At 34.1% G+C, this 26,943-nt stretch overlaps 1 long non-coding RNA gene across 1 annotated transcript in view; it reads right to left on the reverse strand.

Moving 5' to 3' along the window:
• Window positions 1–2,115: 2,115 nt before the first annotated feature.
• The window catches only part of LOC104865134, a 33,995-nt gene continuing 9,167 nt past the window's right edge, over window positions 2,116–26,943 (reverse strand). The window contains exon 3 of the long non-coding RNA XR_781074.1: window positions 2,116–2,164. This is a non-coding gene — a long non-coding RNA (uncharacterized LOC104865134). The remainder of the gene's footprint in view (window positions 2,165–26,943) is intronic.

Here is a 26,943-nt window from a genome sequence, read left to right on the forward strand (position 1 = left end):
GAGAATGTTATTAACATAATAAATAGATCTTGCTAAAATCACCGTCAATGCACCCAAATATATCACTATTTGTCTGATAAACAACCTATCACATTTTCACATTAAAATTAATTTAAAGATGTTTAAATAAAGCTCTCATTGATTAAATAGGTATTTATTTTCTTATAGTACAGTTTTTGGTTTTTAGGTTTATTAATAAACATAGTAAGCAAAAGTAGAAACAAATATACATTATGATCTTTTCAGGTATCAAAATGGTTATATTCTCTAGATTTTGTTTTGTCTGTGATTGAGTGGGTTGAAAAACAATAATATCACAGGTTTGGCAAGTGACTATAAATTATTGAATGCTGTAAATATTTGGGTTATGTTTCTAAGTCATGGACTTCTTTTATCCTTAAAATTAGGAATAGGAGCTCCTTCTTGAGACAAAACAATATATATGATTTTCCTTTCAAACTACTATCACTGTGGTTGATATCAAAATGTGAGACTGTGGGTATGGTTTATAAGTGAAGGACTGTTGTAGAAATTTAATTTAATGTTTCATAAATTAATTATATTAGAAAACATTATCATTATGCTTAACCATAACCACAAAATGAATATTTGGGAAAGTCAATGTTTTGTAAAGTTCAGTGTTCTTAATAAGTATTCCTTGGTCTAGAAAAACACATTTACCAGATTTCTTCATTTTATTTCCCTAGATTTTCTTGGAAATATTCTATGGTTTTGTCAACAGTCCATTGATCCGCAGTGAAGTCACCACATAGTGTTTACCATTCTTGTTCTAGAAGATGGCTCTAATTTCTCCCATCAACCATCACTTCTTCCACCCCTTTGACCAACACCTCAGGTTAAGGTGCTCATTCTGATTAACTAAATGTTTTCTTTTCTCTCCTGAAATAGCTTTCCCTTCACTGACATTTGGGAGGGCATTATACAGAGAATTCAAGAAGACGTGGGCAATGTTTAACACACAGCCTACCTCCATCCCCCACAACACAGCCTACTCTATATTATGCAATTTACTTTATTTATTTAAATTTTTTTATTTTACTGTAATACAAGTAGATATTAATAAAGAAAATATAAAAGCCATTCTATGAAAAAACAAATTTTCAGAAACAATGATTAGAGAATAACAATGATAAATACACTGTGCATCATGATCCAAAAAGAATGTATTTTCATTTGCTAATCTCTCAGCTCATTTCCTAATAATACTATACTTCTTTTTTTTTTTTTTGCTTAAAACATTTTAAGTATTAGCAAAGTATCTCGTGTTCTGTATAACTTTGAACAATTTCTCCCCATTTCACAATATATTTTATTCTTTTTGGCCCTTATTTTCACTTTCAGTTTCTAACACCAGAGAGACAATGTGATATTTTCATGTGTGTTCAATTTATTTCACTTAGGACTATGATCTCTAGGTGCATCCATTTACCTAGAAATGTCTCAAGCTTATCCTTTATGGCTGAATAGTACCTCATTATGTGGAAAAATGGAACACATTTTTTTATCCATTCATCTGTTGATAGGCATTTGAGTTGTTTCGTAGATGTAGCTATTACAAATTGTCCAGCTATAAACATGGGTGCACATAAATCATTGTGTATGATATTTTTAATTCTTTCAGAAGATACTCAAAAGAGTAACAGCTGGGTCAGATGGGACCTCTAATCCTAGTTTGTTGAGGAATCTCCACACTCATTTCCGTATTTCTTCAGTTTTTCACAATTTCTTCCTTGCTCTTCCAGCCCTGCACCTTCCCTAGGAGCAATCCCCAGCTAGGCCACAGGATGTTAAGAGATATGGCCCAGTTCCCCAACACCCCACCAACAACCAGCCAAGCCCAGAAGCAGAGCCTTCCAGCTGGCCTGTCGACTGGCCACAAATACAAAGCTGGCCTAGTCAGGATCAAACAGCCTCATTTAGACCAACAGAAAAGCCCATGTGACACAGAGACTTGTGAAAAATAATTAATTGATATTGTTTTAAAGATTTAAGTCTTGGAGTGGTTTGTTCCTCATAGTAGATAAGGATACAGCACATATTGCAGTCACTTAGATAGGAGCGGTGCTACTTCAGTGTGAAAATGGGGTGCTGTCTTCTGGGAGTGCCAAGGCAATCTCATGCACTTTTAACTGTAAAGACGGTCCTTAAAAGCAAAAAAATAGAAAGTTTGCCTCTGTGACAAATTTCAGCTTTGCAGTCTATTGCAATGGCATTGCCCATAACCATTTGTCATGCCATTTTATTTTTAAAGCTCAAATTAATTGTGAACATGAAACAAATCATAGTGTTAAGACATACATTAGAAACAAATTACAATCTCAAAATGGATAATTTACAGCATGGGAAATTAATTGAGTAAACCTAAAGTGCATAAAAATAATTGGAAAAACTGAGGAATGAATTGCCAAAGACAATGTTACTCAACTAAAGAGGAAAAGAATGCATATTGACCAAAAACCAGAGTCAAAACAATCAATAATCTTAATAAAACCACAAGATATAGGTGAAATGAAAATTTGGTGAGGGCTTTGTATTATTGCGATGGGTATATTACACAATAAATCAACTCTGTTCTTTAAGTAGCATCAAAATAGAAACTATAACATTGGAGTCAAAAAAATTTAAAGATTAAAAACTATGTTTTAGTAGGTATTACACATGAAAGTAGCTACATATATGTATGTACTTTAATATGTGTTTGATACATTATTTATTAGTCTATTCTATTCCTTCCAGATTACTTAAGCCTTTTATGAAATTTATATGTAAAATTTCAAAACATTATTTGTGATCTAGAAATAATAGGAGAATAAAACAAGCGATAATACAGTTTTTATACCAAATGAAATTTTATTCTGAAGTTTATATTTTAATACCTATTTTAAAAATGGGAGAGATTTGAATTCAATATTTGGAACAGATATTATGAGATATTGAAACGTGTGTGATAACCAAAGTATATGTTTCGAACAACCGTCTACATGTTAAAGCTTCCAGGTCACCAAATTTCCATTTTAGTGTTGTATATACAGTTTGTTGTGAATATCCTCAAAAAGAAGCTTCAGCAAGAATAAAACATCTTCAGCATCTTAATTTATAAACAGCCTTCAATTCTGTCTGAAATCAATACTATAAAATTTAAAGTGGATTCCTTCAGTTTGGCACTAAGTTTCTATGAATCCAACTTGTTTCCAAAGAATGAATTCATTCCCAGAGCCCCCTTTGTCAAGAAATGGAAGCTCTCCAGGGGAGTTATGTCAACAATTCATATTTCATCCATGTCTCCTCTGGAGTTGTCCTCAAAGCAGACCCTAATGCTGGAATTTATATTCAAATAGTCTGAGATTGATCTAGGAAGCAAAAGTGAATGAATGAGGAAAATGATCGTGAAAGGCTGGAAAACATTCCACACATATATACCAGGTCACTTTTTATCATAATTGGTAACTAGAAACCAAACATTCTGCAGACACTGTTAGGAACCTTAAAAATTATGGAGTCCAAAGCATTTTTAAAAGCATAAAATCTCATAGACTCCCTGGGCCTCCCTGGCAAAAACTTGGAGAACTCTAAGTAAAATATTACTTGAAGTCAATAGTTAAGGGATTGGAATGACTTGTCCAGACAATAGCATTTAAAAAGTGATTCATACATGCTAATAAACTATGTGTTCATTTATTCATTCACTTATGCTCAACCATTTCTAAGGCTGATTATATACTTCAGGACATTTATCAAACTGGTTTTTTTTGTTGTTGTTTTCTTTTTTGTTTGTTTGTTTGTTTGTTTGTTTGTTGAGTCAGGGTCTCACTCTGTAGTTAAGACTGACCTGGAACTCACTATGTAGCCCAGGCTGGTCTCAAACTCACAGTGATGCTCCTGCCTCAGCCTCCAGAGTTCTGAGATTACAGGCATGAGCCACCACGCCCGGCTATCAAACTCTTTGATGACCAACCCAAACTTATTATAGACTTGTTACCAGCAATTATCTTACACCTTAACAAAATATATATTAATGTGATTCTTGAATTTATGCTGCCATTCAAATATTGTTCAGTGTATATCTTTTTGTCTTTGAGTTGCTAAAAACTCTGATATTAAATCAATTTAGGGGAGAAAGGATAATCTATATACCTAAGCTGAGAGGCTCTGGATGTGCTTACATCTGTCTGCACGCCAAGAGCATGCTTGTTCTGTGAAAGGATTACCAAAGAGTGCAGTTAAGGGAACATCACAGGCAGAAGTGTACAGGTAGAGGATAATAATGGACTATAACTGATAGGAAAGATGAACAACCACAGGGAAAATAACATCTAGCAGAGACATATGACCCTCTCCTGCCATTTAACATTCTGTTCAGTGCCAACTTTGGCTGCTGCCTCCTGCCCCGTATCACTGCTGTCAAAACAGGAAATTTTGTCGTTTCAAGTGAATATTTTTTCCAATATGCAAAGGAATATACTGACAATATAAAGATTTCTAAACACGCAAAGAGCGATTCCTTTGTTTTAGAATCTGAAACAGGATTTGGTGAGGAAATGTGTAAATGTCCAGTGAACTTTATCTCTGAGATGATCCTAAACACCATATTTGATCATTCAGCTATCAAGTCAGCTGCGTTACGTCCTCCTTTACAAAATCAGTAAGTTAAACCTATTTAAATGATCTACTGAAACATTGTGGCGAGTAGTTGCCTCTGGAGAGACTGTTCATTTAACATAGGACTGTAAAACTTTAAAACCAATCTATGCCTCTCCCTGACATATATACCTTTAACACTCGTTTCTCTTTTCGGCTAAGGCTCTTTCTTCAATTTAATCCTCCTTCGGTCTTTTTTAGACAGAGTGCTAGGCCATCTTTTGCTGTTAAATCATGAAAAATGATAGAATATCTATCCTCTTTCAAGGGTCGTTGTCAAATTACACCCTCCAACAGGTAATACACCACTTGCCTCGGTAATTTCAACTATTTGTATGCATTTCAGGTTAGCCAGCTGCCCTTCCAAGCTGTAAATTGCCTATTTTGAGAGCATAATTTGATTTTTAATGTTTGTCTTAACAGCCTCATTTGTTTTGTCTTTTGATTTGTTTCACATTTTTGTAATTAATTTTAAGCTGACAAATGTCTCTCCTAAAAGGAAGGTGGAGAGTGAAAACCCTTTAGAGTTACATCAGTTTGATACCGATATAAATTTTTGTCTAGTACTATAGTCCTTAAGCAAACTTGTCAAGCTCCCTTTCTTTCCTTTGGAAAGGCATCGTCAGTTCTTCTACAGGAGATGTGCTACTCTGAATGTCAAACGTACATTGTACACTCCACTCCCACATTTAAAGCACATGAAAAACCAAAAGTGGCCCCAAGAGATACATTCAAAACACAAGCAATATTTTTCAAGGTATTGGTCTAAAACTAAAGACTAAAATGTGTTTTGGCATTATATAAATATATTTTCCTCAGATATCCTTTGGTACCTACTTTGATATTTACCCTACTGATAAAACTGTATGGAAAAAATAAATCTCTTATTCTTTGCCCTATCCAGTGCAAAATTTTGTTCCAGTTACTTGGAAGTCACAAACATTTCTGTTATCAAATCTGTGGCTTGGAATGTTCTCAGGGATATTCTGAGTTGATTTTATAGGGTCCTAGAAGTCTCTTCTATTTGTTTAATTTTGAGAAAGAACATAGCAAGTCAGAAAGGACCCAAAAGTTATACATGTGAAAGTACAGAAAGGAAATAGTAGTTGATAAAAAGGATGAATTAAGGAACTCTCAAGAGCAGAAGTTGGAAAGAAAATTACAGAATAAAGCTTTCCCTGTCTTGTGAAATACGTGAGGGAAAACTCTCCAAATCAGATAATTATTCCCTAATGGAACCAAATTGCCTGACATCGGAAATGTTTGATGCCTGCCCCATTTTTGTAAGAACCAGAGTATCTATTGCCTTTTAACCAGACGGAAGGTAAATGAAGATTTAAATTATTTATTTTTAAAAAAACAAAATATCAATTTAATGTGAAGAATACTTGAAAGAAAGATGCAGAATTCCATCCAGCTTGCATACGGAAAAATAGTATAAATCATAAAGAATGATGTCTAAATGTCATCAGTGTTCAAAGGTGGAACACGTTTTAGATTTCAAGTAGTACTTTGAAGTATTACACTTTACAGGTGGACTAGAAGAACAATTGAATGATTGATTCTCAGTCTAAAAAACATAATCCAATTCTTTGAATTGTTTGTGAGGTATTTAACATTTCAATTTATCAAATTCAATCATGGTAAAGAAAAAGTAGTTGTATTTGAGGAGTTGAGTAAATTTAAGATATTTTAAGATCTAGTTTTTATTTCCACAACTATTTGAGAAAACTGGAGTCAGTTATAGGACAATAATTTACAGAAATTTCATATATCTTTCCCCAAGTTTTCCAAAATGTTATATTTAAAAAAACTATAACACAATATCATAAACAGCATATCGATAGAGATATGATCAACATACAGACACTTGAATCATTGCAAGGACTCTTCATGTTGCCTTGCTATACGTACCTCCATTCGATTTCCACTCCACTCCAGCTGTAATCTCTGGTAACCATTAACTTGGTTTCTATTTTTATAATTTTATCACTTTAAGAATGTTATATGAAGGAATCATAAGGTGTGTGGCCTTTTGGGACTAGCTTTCTTCACTTTACATAACTCCTTGGAGGTTTATGCACGTCATGGTATATACCAACAGCAGGTTCTTTTTCCTCACTGAGTAGTATTCCAGGGAGTAGATATACCATGATTTGCTTAACCATTCAGCCTTTGAAGGAGTGCTCGATTGTTTTCAAATTTGCTCTTATGAATTGCTATTATAAACATTAATTATTATCAACAGGTTATATATAAATCTAAGTTTAAATTTTTCAGCAATAAATGTCTACTAGTGCAACTGCTAGATTTTAAAGTACAATAATTTTAGTTTTTAAAGAAACTACCAAAAAACAAAAAAAACAAATGAAACTACCAAACCATTGTCTAGAGTGGTTGTATGTATTACATTTACTATATTCATGCAATGATTTATTATATTTGTTTTATATATAATTATTACAGTTATATAGCTTGAATTTGTGTACTGATGCATTCCACCTTACTCTTTCAAAATTGTTACAGCTACTTATCATATAAATTTACTTTATCATGTAAATTTTAGAATAATATTATCTGTAAGTCAGAATGATCTAGTTTTCTGCATGGTTGCTAGTGTTCAATAGTGTTAAAATTTTTACTTGAGACTTTGTGTGCATGTATGTGTGTGTCCGTGTGTGTGTGTGTGTGTGTGTGTGTGTTTCTGTGTGTCTGTGTGTGGTGCTGGGGATTGAACCTAGATCCTTCACTCTAAGCTACTCCCAGGTTAATTTTTTATTTTTTTATTTTGTGACCAGGTCTCATTACATCAGTTAGTTATCCAGGCTGAGCTCACACTTGCAGTTATTCTGTCTCCATCTCCTAGAGTGCTGGGATTACAGTTGTGCTATCATGGGAAATATGAAATACTATTATCTCCCACCCTGTTAAATGTATGATACTCCAAGTTCTTGTTCTCTAGAAATTGAAGAATGAGTCCTAGGAATGAGAGAAGTTAAAAGTAGGATGATATTTATTGATAGGAAAGCTCCTGAGGGGCAGGAGGGGTCCCTAGTGAGTAGCCCAGGACCCCACTTTACAAAGAAAGTTTATAGGGTGAAACCCACATGGGTACAACATGGGTCACAGCCATGAACATCCAGTAAGGTTATAAGTGTAGTCACTTAGGTAATGACTAAGTCCAACTGACTGGTCCACTTGAGAAGCAAGTCACATAGCAAGTGTGGGTAGAAAGAGCAAGGATTCTCCTAAGAGGCGGTGGGGTCCAGAGGTCTCTGGTCACCCCCAGGGTGGTCAATGCCTATCCATACTTCACTAAGCCCAGTTTTTTTAAGAAGCATGTGGATCTGGTCGTCTTGTCTTCATCTTGAGGCCTGGTTTTCAGCAAACTTGCAATTTCAGTGTGTTTCACCTTTGTCGTGGCCCTCTCGAGGATCCAGGCCTATTTGACCACCTGTAATATTTTTATCTCGCTCATCTATCTATAGTAGTGTGACTCCTGGCTTGAGAAGTTTTAAGAGGCAAGTAAGGATATCTGCTTGTGTTATAAATTTGCATTCCCCTAATAGCTAATGATGTTGCATATATTTTATGGGCTTATTTTTCAACAGTATATTTCCTTCAGGGAAATATTTGTTGTTTATAATACACTTGGTTTATGGTATTTGGGTATAGCAGTGCAAATGGGCTAAGACACATGGTAAACTTGTAAGAATGTTTTCAAAGACTGAATAATTGTTACTTTCACTTTACCCTCTACTTTGTTTACATTAATTCTATTTACATTGATGTAGATATTTGACGTGATTCACTTCAGATGCGCTGATTTATTTTTTGCCTCAGTAATGGAAGAGGTAGTGTGCCCTAAGGGGACCATGGGAGACAAGTCCAGTGTGATGAGAACTTTTCCTCCTGCTTTTTTAACCTTGATTTACTGTAACCCTTAGAGCAAATGGGCCTGAAAACAACAACTAAACTAACAAAACTAACAGACACTACAACAAAAATTTCTGCCTGCCTTATAAATATTGCCTGACAATTCTCAGGTGGTCCCTGTTAAGAGAATAGCATAGGTAGTTCTCTTAGATGATGAATGCTTGTAAAACAGCATCTTGATTCTTAGAAAAAGAAACACTTCTCATCCAAAGTATGTCATTGATATAAGCATACTTTGTGAATTTATGCAGCATGGGATGAGTAACTTAAGAAAGTCATTCATGTTGATAAAAAGACATCTTAACCAGGGAAAAGGGAAAATCACTGGCCTGGTCCATAAAGCTAATGCTTATCTATAATATATAAAAATATTTAAGCATGTCTTACAAGGTATGGTCTCCCTCGATGTGTTTAATTCTCCTACTGATGTCAGTCCGAATCCCCTGCTCCTGCTACATCATCTCTACATCTTCACTATAAATTCTCATTCCTAACTGAAGCAGCTGAGTACATGCTCAAATAGCCAGCTCTCCATTTCTCCCTTTCACATTCATTCCTACCTACTCTGCCATCAAGGGAGCACAATGCTTGTCTTGAGAGTGGTGTTTGTCCCTAATGTCCTTGTAACAAACAGTTCCTGGAAAGTGATAGTGGGGAAATGTTTGTGAAATTGAACTAAATTGGTGTCCACAGAAGATCTGAGAGGATATCAAGAGTGTGTCAAAAGGACTAACTTGAGCAAAATAAACTAACCTTCTCTCATGCCAAAATCTGTTTCTTCGTTTTAGTTTTTTCTCCTTACCAAAATGTTTAGAGAAACAACTCAGATGTCTACAAATAATTACATATCTGCAAAATTTTGAAATCTTTTATTAGAAGAGAAATTAAGCAAAAGCACAAAACAGGCAGAATTTTCAAACACGCTACTCTAAAATCTGTGCTATTTCGACACATATATATTTAGTAAATCATTAAATTCCAGTATTTTAAGCAGCAAGAAAGTATATCATGATTAAAAGCAGCAATCCTTTAAAGGATGAGATGCTCCAATTTAGGGCTCATTTATTAGCCAAAGTATATCAGAGTCTTTACCATATGATCTTGTGGGTTTGCAGTGTCTGGATGTTATGAAAGCATGAAAATAGTGCAGTGTAAATTTTTGCTGTAGTCAGAATTTCCTATGGGTGAGAAGAAAATTCATTTTTGGTCCAAATGGTTTCATTTTCACTCTTTGACTTTGTGTTTGGAAAATATTTTAACTCTTTTTACCAGTGATTGGAGTATACTTATCACTAACATTGTACTGAATTAATCATGTCTCGGGGAAAAATGAATTGTATATCCAATTGTCCTGAGAATTTCATACATATTTCACTGTGTGTGTGTGTGTGTGTGTGTGTGTGTGTGTGTGTGTGTGGCTATAATGTGAGAAATCCCATCTATATCAGCTTATTTTTAAATAGGAACACCAAAGTACCTGTTTCTGGTTGAAATTTTGGATTTCTGAGAACATGATTTCCCTTCAGACTAACCAACACAGAGCTGCCTGACATCATGTCCTGACTCCTGAGTCTTTTCCCACCTCATTCACCTGACAACTTTCTCCACAACAGACATCTTATCAGACGTGACTGATTGCTGTAATCTGTACTCTGGGCAGCCATTAAGCAAATTACCTGAATCATTGCAAGGATTAGTCTCATTAACACATGATTAGCATCAAATTAAAATAATGAGTGTTTAACTTCTGATGTCTTCCAGTTGTTTGAACAGCTTGATCAGCCACACCAGGCTGGCAGAGAGGTGGGGGTGTCAAAGAGCCTCAGAAAAGAAGTGAGGCTGCTCTCTGTGAGCCATAGTGCTGCTCACCAGTAGACTGAAGTGAGATTAGACTTGAATTATCTGGATGAAAGATTTCTTCCAAACAGCAAAGGTGGCAGGTCCAAACAGAAGAATCTCTCTCCTAGGCATCACAGTGCCAGCCAATCATCTAGAACAAAGCTTAACATACTAATGCTGCACCACCTCACACGTCCACATTCTCAATATGCCTTTCCATCAGGCATTTAAGAAGGCACAAAAAGTAGCTTTTTCTCCTTTCTTTTCCAAACTTCATCAAACTCAAGAATAAGAGCAATCAATTTCTGAAATTGTGGTACACTGAAGATCTGAACACAGATCCTCCATACTTCCCATATATTTTCCTTGAAAATCATGACTAACCAGTTACTCAGACTAGAAAACAATGAAGAGGATCACCTACATGTAGACGCTAAACTCACATCGAAGATTTGATGGTGGACCCCAGAGCAAAATCACTTTTGTTCGACCTATAGAAGATATGGTTTTGAGTAGGCAGACAACTTAGACTAGCTCTTCAACTCCAAACCAATGGCAAATTGCTTGTCAGGTAGAAGATAAAGACAATCACACACTGACATGGTCATTAGGCTTCCTGACTAAACAACAAAATCAAATAAGCAACATGCTCCTGTGATAAATCCCTCTATCATCCCCCAGGAGGTGTAAGATATTATGAAAGAAACAAACTAAGGCCAGAAGAAATTGTGAAAATACAAATTCCAATTGCTAATTTTTATGAACATATGCAGTTCAGTGTTGTAGAAAGAGGAAAAAATTATTCCTCTACCAATATTAGGTTTTCTATCTATATCTATAAATTAGACTGGCTAAAGACATATTGACAAGACAATGGAGGGGTTGAAGGGAAGGGAATGGGGAAAAAATAAGAACCAGGATAGATTATGCAAACATACAAATTTCCAATGATGAATGTCATTACATTGTATACCTATATTGTGTACCAATAAAATTAATTTTTAAAAAAAGACAAATTGACAAGAGAAAAACTATTAGAACTTTCCTCTATGTCCTTTGTTCAAAATAATCCATGCCCAAAAAGGCATATTTTGGAGTGGCAGATTCTAAGTAAACTTTCATTTTCAGTTACCTAGGGATAACAAATGACCATGGTAATATGCCATAGCCACAGGAAGTTATCTTCAGATATACCAGATTCAGAAGCAATGTCATTCAAATTTCTCTGTTAAAAATGATTTGAATAATTAAGCTAATAAAAAATAAATAACTCAGGAAATAGAGTTATACTTTAAAATTTCAAACATAGTACATATAAGTATATGCTATCAGACTAATTATAAACTGGATCTAAAATATAAGAGCAAAACTACAATGTAAGAGATGAATACAAACATGAAATCATGCTAAAAATATAATCTGAGCTGAGGAATATAAATAACATTAGTTATTGTTTAACCTGTTTATTGATGGTGGGAAAAAATTGATTCAACGAACTTTTAAATTTAAAATTTAGGAAACTTTACTTTCTGTATATTTACCAATCTGCTAAAAGAAAAAAAATAATTCATATAATCTATATAATAAGCAAAAAATCTGAGATAATTAAATAAAACAAAAACTTTTGACAAGATAAAAAGTAAGGATAAAACCATCAGGCCACAGCCCACCCACCCAAGCAGCCCCACGCACTGACCTAAGAGGGACTCAGGATCAGCACCCTGTACACAGTTGATGCCATCCCAGCTCTCAGGGTCTCCACAGCCTAGGGAAACCTAGTCGACATCTGACAGACCAACTAGATGAAAGAAGAGATCAACTCCCAGGAGGAAAATTTCACTTCAGGACTGAAGTATTACCCTCCCACCAGAACCAGGTGAGAATGGGCCTTGGGAAAGAGGCTTCAAGAGGGTGGGAACTAAACAGAGATCTCCTGGGATTTTCTGGAGGCAGGGCATCAGACCAGGAAGATCAGGGTGTCTGAATTCTGTTGTGAGAGGCAAGATTGCCAAGGTACAATCACCATAAGGGGGCCAGACAGAAGAAGAAGGCGTTTAGACTGGTGTTGTGCTTGAGCTCAGGTACTGTGCCTATGTCTAGAAGAAATTAGTAGTCTGAAGTATTGTATATCAATGCATGGTTTGCCTAATTTTTTTCAGAGTAAGGGCTATTTGTAAGTGGTTCCTAGGGTTTGTCAATATCCAGTGGACATTTGGTGACATTGTTGTCACTCACTTTGCTATAGTAGCCAAAGTAACATAGTAGTGGTTGACAATCAGCCTTTGTTCTATGTCAATATCTGCATTTTCTGGGAATTATAATTAAAAAATATAATATGAACAAGATAATAAGATACACATACACACAGAATCATGGGAAAGCAAGGCAACAGAAGACTCCAAGGTCTCCCAACTTTCCTTAGATAGATCAAGGGGGTTTAAATGCAGTGATGCCTTAATTGTTGAATGGCTCCAACCTTGAATATTCCCCTACTTGAAGAGCAAAGTTCAAAACAATCTCAGTGTTCATAACTTTGCTTGATAGTTGAGCTGAAAATCTGACTTGAAAAATAATCTGCATGGATGAGAATGAGTTATGTACCATATCTCAGCACAAAGGGCTAATACTTCAGTCTAAAAACCACTTTCACCTGGACTACATATGGTGCTTGTGCTATTACATTAAAATATTCATCATCATGCTCTTTTTGCACATTACTTGCGTATATTATCATAACTATGTCTCCAAAGAAAGTTCGTGATACCAGCAGTAAAGCTAAGAAGAAAACTGTGATAACCCTGATATAGTTAAAGAAAGAAATCATTATGAAATTTGCTAAAGTCCTGGAAAAATGAATTTATAATTGCAATTTTGGGGCTTTAGAACCAATTATTTGGTTTTCTGATATTTCTTATGGGAAAAAAACAATATGTTCAGTTCTGACTTTCTGGTATTTGAACATGAATTTGGAATAAATTGAGTTTGACAGCAAAGTTACCACTGTACAGAGGAAAGCAAATAACAAGTAGCAAAAGTCTACAAAAATGTATAGAAATAAAGAAACTAGATGAGTTCAAAGAAGAAATGAACCAAAATTTCACAGAGATATCACTCAAAATGCCCAGAGTTGGGCTAGGGATGTAGCTCAGTGGCATCGTGCCTGCCTCACAAACACGAGGTATTGAATTTGATCCCCAGTACTGAAAAAAAAAATGCCCAATGTTGATTTGGCAGAAATAAGTAAAATATTGGATGAGCTGAAAAAAAAAAGTTAAAAACATGAATGACAAATTCACCAAAGATATGGAACTCTTGAAAAGCTATTAGAAATACCTGAAATAAACATTGTAAAGAATTCATAAATTGAAGAAATGATCAATGTGAAGACAGAGTGTCTGAAATTGAGAACAAAATGGTAGACTATGAAGATGTACTCGAAACCATACACACACACACACACACATACACACACAAAACACTAAAATAAGAGAAGAAGAAAAGACCATCAGCAGCAATTAGATCACAGTAAGAAGACCAACCTAAGGTTAACTGGAGTTAGAAAGAGATAGATGATCGCACAGATGGGATTAGTAATATGTTTACAGAGATCATAGCAGAAAATTTCCAAAATGTAAGAAAAGAGTTCAACACACAAGTAAGATTCCAGAATATCAAACAACTGTGATGAAAAAAGATGTTCCCCAGGGTGTATCCTTATTAAAGTGCCAGATATGCAACAAAAAAATTTTTAAAAGCTGTCAGAGAAAAATGAAAAATCACATATAAATGTAAGAATCACAGCAGACTTCTGAACATAAACTTAAAAGGCCAGAAGAGCTTAGTTACAGTGATATATTTCAAGTACTAAGAGCAAACAACTTCCAACCCAGACTAGCATATCCAGAAAAGCTGTCTTTCAAAATAGGCAAAGAAATAAGAATATTTCATGAGAACAACCATGTCAAGAAATATGAATGCTAAAGTAGCTTCAGAAAATATTCAAGCATGTCCTAGAAAGGAATAATGAAACCAATAAAGCTAAAAACCTAGATGAAATGAAAACACCAAGCAAGGGTAATGAATAAAAAAGAATAATTGTCAGGAAAAGCAAAGCGATGATAATAAATATTCAACACATCTCAGTATTATCTCTCAGTGTTAATGGCCTTAACTCTCCAATTAAAAGACATAGGTTGGCAGACTGGATTAAAAACAGAATCCAACAATCTGTTGCATTCAAGAAAATCATCTAATTCAAAAATACACTCATAAACTAATAATGAAGGATGGAAAACAATATTTCATGCTCCAGGACCCAGAAAAAAATAGAGGTGGAAATTATAATCTCAGGCATGGTAAGCATTATGCTACAACTGATTAGAAAAACAAAGAAAGTCGCTACATAATAGTTAAGGGAACAAACCAACAAGAAGAAATACTGCTATAAATGAAAAAATGAGAATCAAGACTTGTCATGTACAGGTACAAGATCCCAACAATGAATGTAACTGTACTATATCCCTAAAATGTACCAATAAACTTAATTAAAGCTGAAAAAAACATTTATATACACAATAATGGAGCACCTATCCTCACAAAACAAATACCTCTAAATATAGATGATCAAATAAATACTAACACAATCATAGTGGGAGATCTTAACATCCCACTTCCATAAAGAGATGGATTAGCTAAACAAGAAATCAATAAAGAAATATCAGCGCTGAACCACACCCATGAAAATATAGACTTAATAGATGTCTACAGAGTATTCCTCCCTACTATCACAGAGTATATCTATTTTTCTGCACCACACAGTACTTTCTCCAAAATAGATCACATACTAGTCTACAAAGCCTGCTTAAATAAATATAAATAAATCAAATTAACCCAATGTGTACTACTAGACCACTGTGTAATGAAAATGGAAATCAATAACTGAAGAAATCATAGAAAATGTAGAAGCAGAAGCACATAGAGAATTAATAACATACTCGTAAACAACATGAGCACAGAAATCAAAGAACAAATTTTAAAATTTATGGAAGCTAATGACAATGCCTATACAACTCACTGGAACCTTGAGGACATTATAAAAGCAATCCTAGGGGGCCAGGAATTTAGCTCAGTGGTTTCACCAACTGCTTCACAAGGGCAAGGTCCACTGTTTGGTCCCTGGTACAAAAAAAAATAAAATAAAATAAAATAAAAGCAACCCTAAGAGGGAAGTTCATTGCAATCAATGGTCATAATGGTCATATTCAGAAAACAGAGTGACATTAAATAAATAAATGTGTGAGAAACCTTAAGATAACTGAGAAATGACAACAATCCAACAATCCATACCTAAACCAAAATTAAGGAAGGAAATCATAAAGATTCAAGTCCAAATCAATGAAATTGAGGTTAAAAAGACAATAAAAAGAATCAAAAAATCAAAGAGTGGTTCTTTGAAAGAGTAAACAAAATAGATATATCCTTAGCCAAACTTACCAAGAGAGGGACAAAAAAAGATTCACATCAGTGCAATTAGGAATTAAAAAGGGAAAATCACAACAGACACTGTTGAAATCCAGAAGATAGGTAGAAACTACTATGAAAAATTGTGTTCCAACAAACTGGAAAATTTTGAAGAAATAGACTGTTTCCTAGAATCATACAAATTACCAAAACTAACTCAAAAAGACACAAAAATAGTGAACAACACAATGACAAGAGATGAAATTAAGACAGTAAACAAGAATCTAAAAACTAAAAAAGCCCCAAACATGATGGACTTACTGCTGAATTCTATTAAATCTTTTTTTAAAATTTAAAAATAAAACTTCAAAGATTGGAAGGTAGCTCTGTGTGAAGAACTTGGGTTCAATCCTCAATACTGCAAGAGCAGAGCAGGGTGGAGAGAGAGAGAGACAGAGAGAGAGACAGAGAGAGAGAGAGGGAGAGAGAGAGAGAGAGAGAGAGACAGAGAGAGCAAAGGGAGGAAGGAAGGGATCGAGGGAGGAAGGAAGGGAGGGAAGGAGCCAAAATGCCAACTCCTTGCTTTTTTGTTTGTTTGTTTGTTTGTTTGTTTCTTTAATTATTGATGAGCGAACCATTTTCCTGTATCTGGTAACCAAACTTTTTTAGTTCTCTTATTGTTTGTTCATATCATTTGTTTATTACTTTGGGAGGGATTTTATTATTAAATTATTATAGGTCTTTTCATATTAAACATATCATATCTTTGTCTAAAAAAAGAACGTTATATCACCTATACTTCTCAAGATCTTCAAAGAAACTGAAAGAGAGAGAGTGCTATCACATTCATTTATGGAAGCCAGCACCACAATGATTCCAAATCCAGATAAAGACACAACATTCTCTTTGATGAACATAGATATGAAAATCTTCTAATTGCTGACAAGTTATTAATGAACAGAATGCAACACATCATCAAAAAGATTATATATCATGACCAAGTAAATTTCATCCCAGAGATACAAAGATCATTCAATATATGAACCTCAATTAGCATAACACATCACATAAGCAGAAACATAAGCAATACATATGATCACAACAATAGATGCAGAGAGGGCTTTTGATGGAATCCAATACCCATTCATAATAACCCTGAGGAAAATAGGTATAGGAGAATTATACATGAATTTAATAAAAGCTATTTATGACAAACCAACATCATATTAAATAAGTTAAACTAAAAAGCATTTCCTCTAAAATTAAGAACAAGACAAGGATACCCACTTCTACTCTATAGTAATCAAAACATTAGCCAGAGCAATCAGGCAAGAAAAGGAAATAAAATGGATACATACAGGAAAAGAAGAACTTAATTTATCATTATTTGCAGATGAAAGATATTCTACATAGAAGACACAAATAATTCCAACAAAATTATTAGAATTAATAACCAAATTTAGTAAAGTACAGGATACAAAATCAACACACAAAAATTAATAGCATTTCCAGATATGGTGGCACACTCCTGTGTTCACAGCATTCAGGAAGCAAAGGAATGAAGATCACTGTGAGTTTGAGGCCAGCTCTTGCTTCTTAGTGAGTTTAAGGCCAGCCAGAACTATAAATCAAGAACCTGTCTCAAACAAACAAACAAACAAACAAAAACAAAACAAAAAATAATAGCATTTGTGTACACCAATAATGAATGGGATGAAAATAAAACTATGAAAACAATACCATTCATGGTAGCATCAACAAAAATGAAATACTTAGGTATTAATCTAACAAGGACATGAAAGACCCCCTCCAAAGAAAATTACAGTATTCCAAAAAAGGTGATTAAAGAACACAAAATTAGCAAATGGAAAGATGTCCCTTGCTCCCATATATGCAGAATCATTGTCAAATGGCCATCCTCCCAAAATTGTAAGATAGATTCAATGCAATCCCAAGCAAAATACCAACAGCATTCTTCACAGATCTAGAGAAATCAATCTGAAAATTCATTTGGAACTGTAAAAGGACTCTGAATAGTAAAAGCAATCTTGGATAACAAGAACAAAATAAGAGGCATCATATTACCTGAATTCAAGCTGTATTTCAAAACAACAGTGATAAAAATATCATATTACTGGGAAAAAAACATGATACTGTGGATGAATAAAACAGAATAATTTGATATTTAATAAAGGAGCCAGAAGCATACATTGGTGAAAAGATAGTCTTTTCAACATTTGGTGCTAGGATAAATGGATATCTGTTCACAAAACAGATCCATATCTCTCACCATGTACTAAACCAAAATCAAAATAGGTAAAGATCTAAATATTAAAAAAGACACATTGATCCCACTAAATGCAAAATAGGAAAAACACTTCAAATCATACATATAGAAAAATATAACACCAAGAATCAATAAATGGGATGATCAAATTAAAAATCTTGTGCATTGCAAAGGAATCAATTAGTATAATGAAAAGACAGCTTACAAAATAAGAAAGAAATTTGCCAGCAATTCATCAGAAAGAGGACTAATATCTAGACTATATTAAGAACTAAAAAAGAAGTTAGACCAGAAATAGACAAGTGAAATAAATAGACACTTCTCAGAGAAAGAAGTGCAAGTGGCCAGAAAATATATGAAAAAATGTTCAACGTCTGTGGCCATCAGAGAAATGCAAATTAAAACAATGCTCATATTCCGTCTTACACCAGAAAGAATGGCAATCATCAAGAAGTCAAAAAATAAGAACAAACAAAAACAAAAAAAAAATAAAAGTTGGCATGGCTATGATGAAAACTAGGATGACCATTATGGAAATCAGTATGGAGATTTCCCAAAGTACTAAAATTAGAAATTCCATATGATCCCAAGTATCCTCCTTCTAGGTATCTTCCCCAAAGAACTACAGACATCATACCACAGCAATATGTGCATAGCAATGTTTAGCAGCATAATTCATAATAGTTAAATCCTGGAAGCAGCCTGTATACCCACCAGTAACCAATTAGATAAATAAAATGTGGTATCTATGCATAATGGAATACTACTCGGCTATAAAGAGAACAAATTCACGATATTTCTAGTAAAATGGAAGCACCTGAAAAAAGATAATGTTGAGTGAAATAAATCAGACATGCAAGCTTAAATACTGTGTAGTATCTCTTCTATGAGTAAGCCAAAGTACAAAGAGCACAATAAAAGTTGGGTAGAAAGAGAAAAGGGAATAGATCTCTTGCAAATGAGGAGTCTTGGAAACCAAGGGTGAGAAGGAAGGGGTAGAGCAAGTGGAAATGAGTAGAATAAAGATATGCTGTGTAAGGGTCCTAATAACTTGAATAAATGCAAGCATTTTATATCATAAGCATGACATAAGACTAATAACATCAACAAAAATGAAAATGGAGAAAGGGAATTTATAAGAGGTGGGAGCAAGGCAGAAGTGAAGGGGAAGGGAATTAAAAGAAGAATCAAGCTGTATTTTGTCCACGTATGCACTCATTAAGATGATAGTAAGCTGCATATAAAGCAAATGTGCTCTAATGAAATTTTTTAAAAGAATAATACCATCAATCATCACAATTAGTGCTAAAAGATTTAGTGGTACAATTAAAACCCCAAACAAACAAATTTAAAGGTTATTTTCATGTTTTTATTTAATAAAGAAAAGCCAAATATGATAGGAAACTGGCAGGTAAACTTTGTGCAGAAAGAATGAACTTGGAGGGGAAGTAGAAACAAGAGTGAGTAAGATGACATAAAAATATGTAACAATTTCCCCAAGATGAATATAATTATTATATATCAAATATATATATCAATAAAATTTCAAAATGTAAAGCAAAAGTTAAGTGATACTGAAGTTGTAATAAAATTTTTCAATTGCAAAAAAAAAATCACAAATACAAAGGAAAACATAGATTGCCAATAATGCTATATAAAAAGAGTTAGGCCTGGTTACACATGGCTGTTATTCCAGCAGTATGGGAGGATGAACCAGGTGAGTTGCCAGTTCAAGTCCCTCTTGGGCAACTCAACAACCTAATGAGATCCTATCTCAAAACTTTAAAATTAAACAAAGGGCTGGACATGTAGCCCAGATCAAAGATCTTGATTTCAAAACCTACAGCAAAATGACAACAGCAATAATAATATAAATAAAATAAAATTCCAGATAAAAATTATCAAATAGGACAAAAATGAAAGTTGAACAATAAGGTAACAATATTTCAGAGCAAATTATGAAAATACGCTGTGTTTAGCAGAAATTATCAAACACATGATAAATGTTTTTATCACTGAAATTTTGAGAGTTAGGTGACTTGAATAAGCAATATTATATTCCAAAGGTAATTATACATATTGCAGATTATTTAATAAAGCTAGAAATTTAATAAATCAAGAAATTAATTTTAAAATACCAACAAAACTATCAAACCATTTTAAGATTAAAAAATGGCATACATTTAAAGAACTCTCACATTAAAAGGACACGTAATACAATTATCATGTGGAACAAACAATAAATAAAATTTAAAATATTAAATACACAAAAAAATATAAAACAAAGAGTAGTGCCTGAAAAGTAGATTAGACAGGATAGATAAAAGTTAGTAAACTTGGATAAAAATCAATAGGTGTTTTCATAAAAAAGGAAAAGATTGACAAACATTAATGGAGAGAAATCAAGTCCCTGTGAAACAGTTTCAAAGATATAATGCACAGATTAGTAGAATACCAAAAAGAGAAGAATGGAAAAATGAGCTACAGTTTTTCTGAGAAAATACTGGTAGTATTTTTTCATTTAGTGAAATGAATAAATGAACAGACTCAAGAAGCCCAAAAAATGCAATTAATAAGTTTTAAAGGGCTGGAGGTAGAGGTCAGTGGTAGAGAACATGAAGCAAGATACTAGGTTTGATTCCAGGCACTGCAAAAAAGAAAGGAAAAAATAGTTTTAAGAAAATTATGCCTAAATACCACAATTGGTGAAAACTAAAGAAAATCTTGAAGACAGATAAGCTTTTGTTCTATGCAGAGAATAATTTAAACCATTCTAAGCTTTTCCTCCATAAACAACAAATACCAGAAACAGGAGATAGTTGGTTGTGAAACTAAACAAAACAACAAACACAAAAACTACAATGAAGCCAGGCCTTCCAGCACTGTGGAAAGGTTAAAGCAGGAGGATCACAATCTCAAGCCCAGTGTGGGCTATTTAGCAACTTAGGGAGATCCTCTCTCAATAAAAAAAAATTAAAAAGGGCCCTGGGTTCAATCTACACACACACACACACACACACACACACACAAAATTTAGAATTCTATATGTAGCAAAAATATCCTTCAATAATTTAAATACTATAAAGTTATAAAAAAAAGATACAGAAAAGCATACTACAGTAAATTCTAAGAAGTTTTCAATTGAGGTGATACCAGAAGGAAATGAAATTACATCAGAAAGAAACCTGAATCTTTGAGAATAATTTAAGATCATCAGAATATATGAATACAAATGGAGATATAAAGGTTATTGAGGAATGTATGTGCTTAAAGCCCCTATATAGTTAAAGTATTTCTATATTTTATGTGAATTAACACAAAATATGCCTAAGGAGGTCATGAATATTTAAATATTTATATTGCAATCACTCAGGCAATTAATAGATATTCCAAAGAAAAATAGCTGAAAAGATAATAAGTTAAATGGAATACTGGAAAATATTCAAATACAGTATCCCAGTTAAAGCAAAAAAAAAGTTAAGAATAAGAAAGGAACAAAAAAATGACATAGAAAAGTAACAGCAGTATTCCAGTATTCTAAACTCAAAAGTAAATATACTAAATAACCACAATTAGCTTTAAAGGACTAAATATTTCAATTAAAAGACAAAAATGTTACAGTGGTTAAAACAGCAAAACAACCTTCTCTCTTCAAAGAATGGACTTTCAAATTAAGACACAGGTTTACTGAGTGCATGTAGGTGGGAAAATATATTACCTGGTAAGTATAAGAAAGCTGGTTATGTTAAGTTATACAAAAGTAACTTTAAACAAAAAAATTTCATGATAAAGACACACATTTTATGATGTAAAGGTTAATTCACTAAGAAGAAATAACAATCATAAATATCTATATAAATAATAAGAGAAAAACAAAATAAATTAAATAAAATGGAGTATTACTCAGCCATAAAGAACAAGAAAATAGATTCATTCATAGGAAAATGGATACATATTGAAGATACACTCCTAAGTGAAATAAATAAGTCACACATGTGTAAATACCAAATAGTTTCCCTGGTGTGAATAATCTGCAACAATGCATAAGATTCTAATAAGATTACCGGCATTTAGAAATGGGAAGAAAGGAGCTAAAGGTGTAGGGAAGGTGGGATGGGTAGGGGAAGAGTAAAAAGGGAAAAGAAAAAAATGTGAGAGAATGAAAAGATGAAAATAAAGTGTTTGTAGATGGGGAGGGGAGGAGGGGGTGAAGGGAGGGCAGAGGTAAGGGGAAAAAATGAGAATCAAGACTTGTCATGTAGAGGTACATGATTCCAACAATGAATGCAACTGTACTGTAATCCCTAAAATGTACCAATAAACTCAATTAAAGCTGAAAAAAAAAAAAGAAGAAAGTTTGGTAGACATGAACTAGACAAGTATGGGGAACTGCCTTACTGATTATGGTCATAGCAGGCTGTAAGCAGTGCAAGCTGTGAAGAGTTAACCTCTCAACTAGCTCATTTTAAGAAGTGAGTCTGACTGAAGTTTATGTCATTCATAGAAGTACCTCATAAGCACCACAATAGCATGAAGATTAGCATGACCTTCCTGCTAAGGCTGCAGCCATGACCAGAGAAATGGCCCATGAAGTTGTGGGGCTCAATATGAGATAACATAGAAGCTGAGGTCAGAGTAACTCTCACCCAAATTCTAGTCCTGTGACTAAAAGTTTCTAAACTACAAGGACAATGTTCATTACACCCTCATATTTTGTCTATTCTGTTCTTAATTTGAGAATGCTTTGTCTTTTCCTTTACAAGCCTTACTTGTATTAGTATCCATAGCAACTGCACAACAGTACATCCCCATTACTCCATTCTGATTACCAATAATAAGTGGCTTGGACTGGTCAGGGCCTTTGCTGGTTGCTCAGCACTGGCCATCCTGGCTCCCCACTTTTTTCTTTAATTCTGTCTTTGAGTCTTTCTTCAACCCCGTCTCATACACTGGACAGGAGACTGGAACCTACTGCAATGGTCTCCATTAGACAATTCCACAATTATAGTAAGTGTTATCTCCTCCTAGCAATTGGTAGAAATATAGCCCCCCACAAAGCATATAAGATTTAATGACTCTATTAACTATCTTGAGGTAAGTTTTACAAAACACAGTGCTCAACAACTCTAGAATACTCACTCTCTTTGAATGCACATTATTTAAAACTATATATATTTGAAAAATATAATACTATATTATATATGGAATATATAATAAATATATATGGTGTGCCTAAAAAGTCTCAGTTAATTTAAATGGATTGTAATCATACAACAGATTCACTGACCAAGAAATGAGGAAAATAAACACATTTCTAAATAACCAATGTTTAAGTTTAAACATAAATTTATAAGTTTAAAAGCCAAAGTTGAAAAAAGATCTCAAATCAGTGTCACATCTTACTAAACTAGGGGATCAAAAGCAAATTCAAACTAAGCAATTGCAAGAAATAACATAATAAATACTTGGTGGAAGAAAATGAATAGAACACGAAGAACAAGAGAAAAATGAAAGGCCCTGAAGGGTGCTTTTTCAAAATGTTAACAAATTTGACAAATCATTAACTAAACTAACAAAAAAAGACAAATGTCACTAAAATTAAAAATGAAACTATCATTAATGGCCTAACAGAAATAAAAACTTCAATGGAATACTATGAACAACTGTATGGCAACCTATTAAGTATCCTAGATGCAATGGGTACAACCTAGGGAGACATAAATTACTGAAGCTGATACAAGAAGAAATAGAACATGGCCCGGCATAGTGGCGCATGCCTATAATCCCAGCACTCGGGAGACTTGAGGCAGGAGGATCGCTGAGTTTGAGACCAGCCTGGACTACATGGTGAGTTCCAGGTCAGTCTCAAGTACATAGTGAGACCCGGTCTCAAAAAAACCAAAAAAAAAAAAAGGGTGGGGGAATAGAACAGTGAGTGAAGAGATCAAAATAGTAACCAAACATTTTTCCAGAGAAAAACCCAGCTCCCGAGGACATCATAGGTGAAGTCTATCAAATGTTTAAATTAATCTTGCACAAAGCCTCCAAACAAAATAGAAGGGAAGATTTTTCAACTAATTATCTGAGGTTAGTATTATCCAGATACCAAACCCCAAGATATCAGAAGAAACAATAAATCAGAAGGAGAGATTTCTGGAGGGACATTACATCTTTCAGAGCTCATGGAATAGGGTGCATCTTGGTTGTGGCAGTGCTTTTATAATATACATTATATCCTATCCTGTCATATCACAGTGCATTTATTAATATCAACTTTATAATATTATACACATGAATAGTGGCAGATTTTTACCTGTAAATTACCCTTCAACACAGTTTCTGAATAAACACGCACACTAAGATAATATTTCAAAACCACTAGAATGACTATTAAAAAATAATACCAGCCAGGTGTGGTGGCACATGACTGTAATCCCAGCACTCTGGAGGCTGAGGCAGGAGGATGCTGTGAGTACGAGACCAGCCTCAGCTACTCAGTGAGTTCGAGGTCAGTCTCAACTACATAGTGAGACCCTGTCAAAAAAAACCCCCAACTACTACTACTACTACTAATAATAATACCACCAATAAGAGTTATCAAAACATGGAGCAACCAAAATACTAACAGGCTATAATTAGGAATTAATTTTGAAAATGTATTGATCTTATGTACTATCGCTAAACATTAACATATCCTATGACTGAGGAACTTCATTTGTAAGCATGTGACAAATATTTGTGTACCAATACCTATCAAATAGGATTTCAATAATATTCAAGAAATGAAACTAATGCATGCATAAATCATGTATTTGTACAACTGAATATTTTCTAGTTATGAAAATAAACCACTATTTTTGGTCCCTGGTACCAAAAAAGGTAAAATAATATAAACCACTATACTCCACAATATTGGTAAATCTGAAAATATAATACTATAGCTATATTAAAGAAATAAGGCATTGAAAAGTACATACTGTAGAGTGGAACAAGGTACTGTGCCTAGATCAATGGGATGGACCCAGAAAAGTGTACTGGCATCTAAGGTTGTGTCTTATCCAGAGTCTAAAGAGAGCAATTCCTGTTCCATGGGACTCCAAGCACTGAAGAGATAGGAGAATAATTGGCTAGACACTTAAAATATGTGAGTCCTGCAGCATGTTAGAGCAGCAATTTTACATGCAGGTGCCAGAAAGCAAGAAAGCTTTGAAATAGCCCAGAATTTCTAGCTGGTTTACTGTTGAAGGTTTTTCCACGCAGTAATCCAGTACATGAAGACAAGGAGATGCGGCTGCTCTTTCAAATCCTCAAATCTCGCCAAAAGATTGCAAAGTACGCAAAGAAACAAAGAAACATGGGCAATTAAAAATAAATAAACTTCAGAAATGGATACTAAAACAAAGAGTAAAGCTATTCTTGAATAATTCTAGTTTATATTTCTTTATAGAAGAAAGCCACATAACCTTTATGTTTTTGGTGTTCTCTGGCTCTACTTCTTCAAAGAAGAAATAATCCCCTCCAGAGAGCTGGATGAATGTTAATTGTGTGACTACATGACTGGGGCAAGACCAGGCCAAGTATGAGAAGGGTGAAAACCTATATTTGTTATTATACCTTAGATTGACTTTTAGATAAAATTCATGATTTGGGTTTTTTTGAGACAGGGTCTCACTCTGTAGTTGCGACTGACCTGGAACTCACTATGTAGTCCAGGCTGGTCTCGAACTCACAGAGATCCTTTCTCCTCAGCCTTCTGAGTTCTGGAATTACAGGTGTGCACCACCACGCCAAGCATAAAATTTGTGATTTTAGGGGGGGGTTGCTTTCCTCCATGCTTGCCCTCCCTGGTATGAGTTGATTTCAATTTTTAAAAAATTTTTGGAAATATTTTAGGTAAATCACTTACTTTTTGGCAGAATCATAGCTGTAGGACACTTAGGAAGGATGTCCTCCAATTCCACTACAGTTTGGTTTTTTTTTTCAGCTTTAAGTGAGTTTATTGGTACATTTTAGGGATACAGTACAGTTACATTCATTGTTGGGATCTTGTAACTCTACATGACAAGCCTTGGTTCTCATTTTTTCCCCTTGTCAATCTGCTTGGGTTGAAAATCTACCTACCTTCTGATTTTAGATCTACCTTTTGATTTCAGATCAAGTTTTAAACCATGCAGATACAATGGCACCTTCAAATTAGGAGCTTCTTAACATAAGATTTTAAGTGAATCTCTAATGCATTTAAACAGTGATTTAGTCACCAAAATCTCGTTTAGAATAAACAATACTTTCAAGATGTATATGGTACAGTTCCCAGAAGCATATGAGGTAGACAATGGTTCAGAATTACCTATAGTTCCAATTTTAAAGAATTTACTTCTTCCTCAATACACTGTGTGTATTCGTTAGCTTCTTACCACTAGGACCAAACACCTGACATATATATGTGACTTGGAGAAAGGATTTACTTTGGTTCACAATTTCAGAGGTTTTAGTATATGGTCAGATGACTCACAGGCAGGAAGAGCATGATGAATGGACAAGGTGAAGGAAAGTAGCTAATCTTATGGCAACCAGAAGCAGAGATGCAGCAAGATAATCAGAAAAAGAAGAAGGAGTTGGAAACAAGAATGAACCCTTCCAAAGTGACCCACTTCTGAACATATGAGCCGTTGGGGGATATATCACACCATGACAGTGAGGAGAAAACATAAAATTCAAATGTATCCAAAATCATATGACAGGGCCATGTTCAACTCCTATTA

The sequence above is a fragment of the Fukomys damarensis genome, unplaced genomic scaffold (assembly GCF_012274545.1).
Source record: "Fukomys damarensis isolate Sample0158 unplaced genomic scaffold, DMR_v1.0_HiC HiC_scaffold_32, whole genome shotgun sequence".
NCBI lineage: Eukaryota > Metazoa > Chordata > Mammalia > Rodentia > Bathyergidae > Fukomys > Fukomys damarensis.